Source organism: Oryctolagus cuniculus, chromosome 19 (genome assembly GCF_051225735.1).
Source record: "Oryctolagus cuniculus isolate XC-2025 breed Fujian yellow rabbit chromosome 19, ASM5122573v1, whole genome shotgun sequence".
NCBI classification, from domain to species: domain Eukaryota; kingdom Metazoa; phylum Chordata; class Mammalia; order Lagomorpha; family Leporidae; genus Oryctolagus; species Oryctolagus cuniculus.
In genome coordinates this window covers 23,401,453-23,407,555 of record NC_142885.1, presented here as the reverse complement: position 1 = coordinate 23,407,555, position 6,103 = coordinate 23,401,453, and the positions used below count along the sequence as shown (strand labels likewise).

General features: G+C 41.3%; 1 pseudogene; it reads left to right on the top strand.

The window, feature by feature from the left end:
- The first annotated feature begins 1,618 nt into the window (after window positions 1-1,618).
- On the top strand, window positions 1,619-2,676 carry LOC149120419 (progestin and adipoQ receptor family member 3 pseudogene; annotated as a pseudogene).
- The last annotated feature ends 3,427 nt before the right edge of the window (window positions 2,677-6,103 follow it).

Here is a 6,103-nt window from a genome sequence, read left to right as displayed (position 1 = left end):
CCAGGAGGAAGCACCTGGCTGCTGGCTTCAGATTGGTGCAGAGCGCCTGCTGTAGTGGCCATTTGTGGGGTGAATCAATGGAAGGAAGACCTTTTTCTCTGTCTCTCTCTCTCACTGTCTAACTCTGCCTGTCAAAAAAATAGTTTATCTTTGATAAGAAAGAATAACAACAGGGGCAGTGATGACCTGAGAAGAGCAGAAGTCAGAAAGGAGGGGAGGCAATGTGAGAAGCTAGACACCACTGCTGCAGATCCACCCTCCTGCAGATGAGGTCAGTGTGGCCCAGGCTCCCTCCAGGTACTGGGGAAAGAGACCATAGAGTAGGTACCCCTGTTCCTTAACCACTCAGGTCTTCACAAAACGCTTCCACTGATGAGAATCAGTCACTTGGCCCCTCAAGTCACAAGTGGGTGGATAGGTGGAGAAGGCTTGGAAAGGTAGTCCCTGGCTGAATCTTTATGCTTTTAATAGCATAAGAATCTTTATGCTATTAAATCAAGGTACAATCAAGATTATTTGAGTGCTCAGGACTCCTGAAAACTTGACAATGCACTCACAAAGAGGAGTGAGAAGCAGAGAGACACAGGCTTGGCCCAGAAAGAGAAATGCTAAAGCCAAGAAACAATTCAGAGTATAGAATCCCCTCCTTCATGTATGATTTGACCTTTTCAGATGGGAGAAAAGTGTCCATCAGGGATGAAGTTTGAGAGAAGAGGAATCCTTCTGGGATTGAGAGTAGAAGCCTCAGCCTAATATTTGAGATTTGAGGCCAGGAGGAGGGAAAGAGGCCAACTACCTGGGACTAAGCTCCAGATGGAAATTTGGTTCTGAGGTTTGACCAGCATGGCCTGGTGACCACCAAAGGTTTGTTTTTCCTGGTCCAGCCAAGGGCTGCATTTCTCAATCCCCCCCACCTTATATGTAGATGGGACGTGGGACTGCTTCTCACCGATGGAATGTAAGCAGACAGGCTTGGTGAAGTGCCAGGTGGTTAGGAAGCGATGTCTACCCTCATAGTCTGTCTGCATCTGTAAGCTGCTGAGAGGAAGAAGAGGTCAAAGGAGCCACAAATTAGAAGGGGCCTGGGCCTCTGTATGATCATGTGGAAGGCCCTGCAACCTCTAATGTGAATGGAAGTAAGCATGATGTTTTGAGTCTCAAAGATTCCAAGGTTTATATTTGAGCAGTCAGCTTTACTTTAACAGATAAAAGGGCGTAGAAAATTCAAGAATCAAAATGATGACTCCTTTAACTCTTCTTCCCTAAGAATAAAAACCCTTGTGTGATAAATACAGGCAACTCACATACCTCTCTAACCACCAAGGCAAAGAAAAGGGGAATTTCCCTTCCCCACATCTACATGTACCTAGGCTTCAGGATCCAGACTTTTAGAGGATTTTATTTATCTTTGTCAAGGTCTCCATCTGTCATCTTTTAAACCACTTTTACTCTAGATAAAAGTATTGGAAAGGAAGCAGGCATTAAACCTAGTGGTAAAGAAGCCAGTTAAGGCGCAGCGTCCGCGGGCTCCGGGGCGGGGCTCCAGCAGAGAAGCCCCCTCCCTGGGGAGGCGGGGCCTGGGCGAGCTCCGGAGCCTGGAGCGGCGGCAGCCAGGACGATGCATCAGAAGCTGCTGAAGAGCGCGCACTACATCGAGCTGGGCAGCTACCAGTACTGGCCGGTCCTGGTGCCCCGCGGCATCCGCCTCTACACCTACGAGCAGATCCCCGTGTCCCTCAAGGACAACCCTTACATCACCGACGGCTACCGGGCCTACCTGCCCTCCAGGCTGTGTATCAAAAGTTTGTTTATTTTATCTAATGAGACGGTTAACATCTGGAGTCATTTGCTGGGTTTCTTTCTCTTCTTCACCCTGGGAATATATGATATGACATCTGTGTTACCCTCGGCAAGTGCATCCAGAGAAGATTTTGTAATTTGTTCTATTTGTCTTTTCTGCTTCCAGGTCTGTATGCTTTGCTCTGTGGGCTATCACCGTTTTTCTTGCCATTAATCAGAAAAAACATGTCGAAGATGGATGGCATTAGATTATGCAGGAATTTCTATTGGAGTACTGGGCTGCTATGTCTCAGGAGTATTTTATGCATTTTATTGTAATAATTATTGGCGCCAAGTGTACTTGATCACAGTGCTGGCCATGATCCTGGCAGTGTTCTTTGCGCAGATTCATCCCAATTACCTCAAACAGCAATGGCAGAGGCTCCGTTCTATCATCTTCTGTTCTGTTTCGGGATATGGAGTGATCCCCACTCTTCACTGGGTTTGGCTCAATGGTGGAGTCGGTGCTCCTATTGTACAGGACTTTGCACCCCGTGTACTTGTGATGTATATGATTGCTCTTCTTGCTTTCCTCTTCTACATTTCCAAAGTGCCAGAACGGTACTTTCCAGGACAACTAAACTACCTCGGATCAAGCCACCAAATATGGCATATCCTTGCAGTAGTGATGTTATATTGGTGGCATCAGTCAACAGTGTATGTCATGCAGTATAGACATAGCAAGCCTTGTCCTGACTATGTTTCACATTTGTGAATTCAGGTATGGCCACCTGGTGAATTCAGTTGTTAAGCAATATATAATGGGGAGTTGTATACCCCACTGTTTTTAAGGTTCTCATTAGTTTTTCTTTTTCCTCTTGTTTAATATATCATGAGTAATGCTTTTTAAAATTGGAAAAATAAACTTGGGTATCTGTGTAGTAACAACTGCTTTATGGACCCTTAAAACTACTAATCTTCTGCTTATACAGAAAGTGAAGTTTCGCTGGCAATCATAAGAAACATCTGAACAATGCATGTGGCACTAGTGCAGAAATAGGATTTTATTTTACTTACCACCAGCTTCGTTTCCTTAGGAAGGGCTCATCTCCATTAGAAAATGGAGTCATCCTGTGTGATTACTTTAATAGAAGATACTTTCAGTAAATTGTCAAATTTAAGTGCCTAATCAAGGCAAGATTGATACGGCCTGTGCTTAGTATTCATGTAAGTTAGGACAGTGATTTTGCATAATCACTAGCCATTAAATACATATTTTGTTTGATACTGGCACTTAAGATAGTATTTCCTTTAGTTATACATTCTCTACTCTCTAGCAACACTGGATTTTTTTACTTTGCCAGAACAAAAACTTGCAACTTCTTCTCAAGTTGAGAGGGGTATTGAGAAAAGGAAAAGAAACTTGCATTGTTATTTTCTATCAGATAAGAATCACATTAGATAGTAACTATGTGATTAGGCAACAGATTCTATGGTGTAAAACCACAGAAGTCTTTAGCCACCAAAAGTTTTAATTCCAGATACTATTTAATTCCCAGTAATAATTTAATTGCAAGACAGAAAATTTGACTCCGAAATTCCAGAAAAACTTTTGCTTTTCTGAATTTGTATTCCTAAATTTCCTGATGATTGGGGTTCCCAGCTATATGGCCGCGAATAATTTCAAGGCCATAGGACCCAGATGGCCGTCTTGACCTGGAAGTGCACTTTTAGGCCTTAGAACAAGTCATGCCGATGCCCAGTTGGGTGATGTGGCTATTCACCTGTGCTCTGGTCCTGCTTCTGCATGTTTTATGCATTGCCCTGACAAAGTGCCGAGAAACACTGATACTTGGACCTGAAGTGTTAAACGTACTCCGTTTTGTATGTACTCACTAGGGCTCCCTGCCCCCTTGTATTGTAGTATTTTCATCTGCGTTAATTAAATCCCTTAAAGCAGATTCACAAAAATGTACATCTTTTATTGGAATATAAAATATTATCCAAGTTTCTTCATGAGCATGAACTGCTTTCAGAACACAATTATTGAATATCAGAAAAAAAAGTTGATCCTGGTGAAGTTCATTCCCAAAATGCCTTGTGTACATCGGATACTAGGAAAGCTGCTTTAATGTACCTCAGTTTATGCATCTGTAAAATGTTGTGTTTCTTTCCAGTGTAGTGCTTTTGAAATACAAATTCCATACCCTCACCTCCACCCCACCCACAATGCTCAGCAAGGAGCATTTCCTAGCTAGGTTCAGTCAGGGCATTTTCTGTCATACCCATTTTTTATGACAGAATGCTACTCTGAAAATGGCTCTCTTACCTCATAAGGCCACAAATTCGATGTATATGTTAAGTGGTACAAGAGTAGGCGATATTTCCTTTAAAGCATGCTTTGTTGGCCTACTTTTAAATTAATATTTTTGTCATTTTGGTCAAACAGAATACACTGAGTAGTTAACAATCAAGTTAAAAATAAAGTGGAAGTCCAGTTATTTTATGTATGGAACCATTTTTTATTATAAAATCTTCTCCAAATTAAAAAGAAGTTAATTTTTTTCAATTTTAAATTCGTATTTTTGTTTTAGTGTATTGATTTAATGCTTGCCATATGAATTAATGCATATACTGTATTTTTTAACACCTTTCTTTGATTAAAAGATATACTGTCTCACCGTAGAGAGAATTATGCCATGTAAACATTTCAACTGTTTATGAAAAGGCTAGAATTTGGAAGAGGGCCTTCTCTCATTTTTATCTTTTCTATGTTATATTTATTATAAAGTAGGGAATGAAGGAGTCGATTGCTGTCAAACTATAAGCACTTCTGTATATCCGCCTTTATTGACCACCTACTGTGTGCACAGCACTACTGTTAAAATTTTTACGATATTGTTAACATTAAAGAACATTTAAAACTTGCATACAAATCTGAGCCTTGTATATTTATTTTGTTTTTATAGTTATCAAAATAAGATTAAAAGTATGCTATCCAGCTTCAGTGCTCAAAAACAACTGGTGTTAATTTTACCTATGTGTAAACTATAAAAGTTCTTTACCTACAGACTTTATGTTTTAAAATTACTATGCCTGTTTTATATTGTCTACAGTAATTTATAGGGTTGTAATTAACTCATTTAAGTACAGTTATCTTTCTATATAAAGCCATTTTCAAATAGCCAGGTAGTGTTTGTCTGTCATTACATTGAGTGTAATTTATTAAGCTGCATGGCAAAAATATGTATTATGTAAATAAAGTAGGCTTACTAAATATAAAAAAAAAAGAAGCCAGTTAAGATGTCTGCATCCCGTGCTGGAGTTCCTAGGTTTGGTTCCTGGCTCCAGCTGACTCCAGCTTCCTGCTGTTGGAGACCCTGAGAGGTAATAAAGGATGGCTCAAGTAATTGGGTTGCTGCCACTTGCATAGGAGATGTGGAATGTATTCCATGTTCCCAGCATTGGCCTCTGATCAAATCTGGCCATTGCTGACATTTAGGGAGTGATTCAGCAGATGAGCAAGTTTCTCTCCCTCCCTCCCTCCCTCCCTCTTTCTATCACTCTCCCTCCCTCCCTTCCTCCTTCCCTCACTTCCTCCCCTACTGCCTCCCCTCCCCCTCTCAGGTAAAAAGGAAGGAAGGAGGGAAGGGAGGAATTAATTAAGAAAGGTGGAAGAAAAGAAGGAAGGAAGGAGAAGAAGACAAGACAGAAAGGAAGAAAAGAATGGAAGAAAGGAAAGGAACATGTTGGAGAACAGGAGGGATACTTGGTGTTTGTTTTAACTTCGTGGAAAAGCAGAGAGGTAAAATAACAGACTGAGAAGCAGGTGAAATTCTTGGTTGTGAATAAGGGGAGTACTGCCAGAAGAGAACACTGATCTGTCTCTGACCTTCTGGGTTTGCTAAGAGACAGAGTTCTTTAATTTGGCTGATGCACTGATGGTGTTTGAGTGGGCAAGGGTGAGCTTTTGAGTTCAGGTAGGAACTTGAACTTAAAAGAGTTGAGTTATTCTTCCTAAAAGCATAAAGAAGAGTTGAGAAAAGGAGGAGAGATGGAAAGGGAAAAGTGACAGCAAGATCTGGAGTTGCCAGAGGTTCTAATGGGGTGGGGGTGTTAGGGATAATCTCTGGGATGAGGGGGAGGCAAAGAGACTGTTGTATCCATGAAACATAACTCTCTGGCTGCCTAAACTATCTGATCAACTTGCATGGCATTCTTCTGTTTTGTCCCAAATTTTCCATGGAGATTTGCACACTCAAGACACCTTCTTGTGGGAAGTTTTGCAGGGCCACCCAAGGATGGGATGGAGTTCCATGAGAGT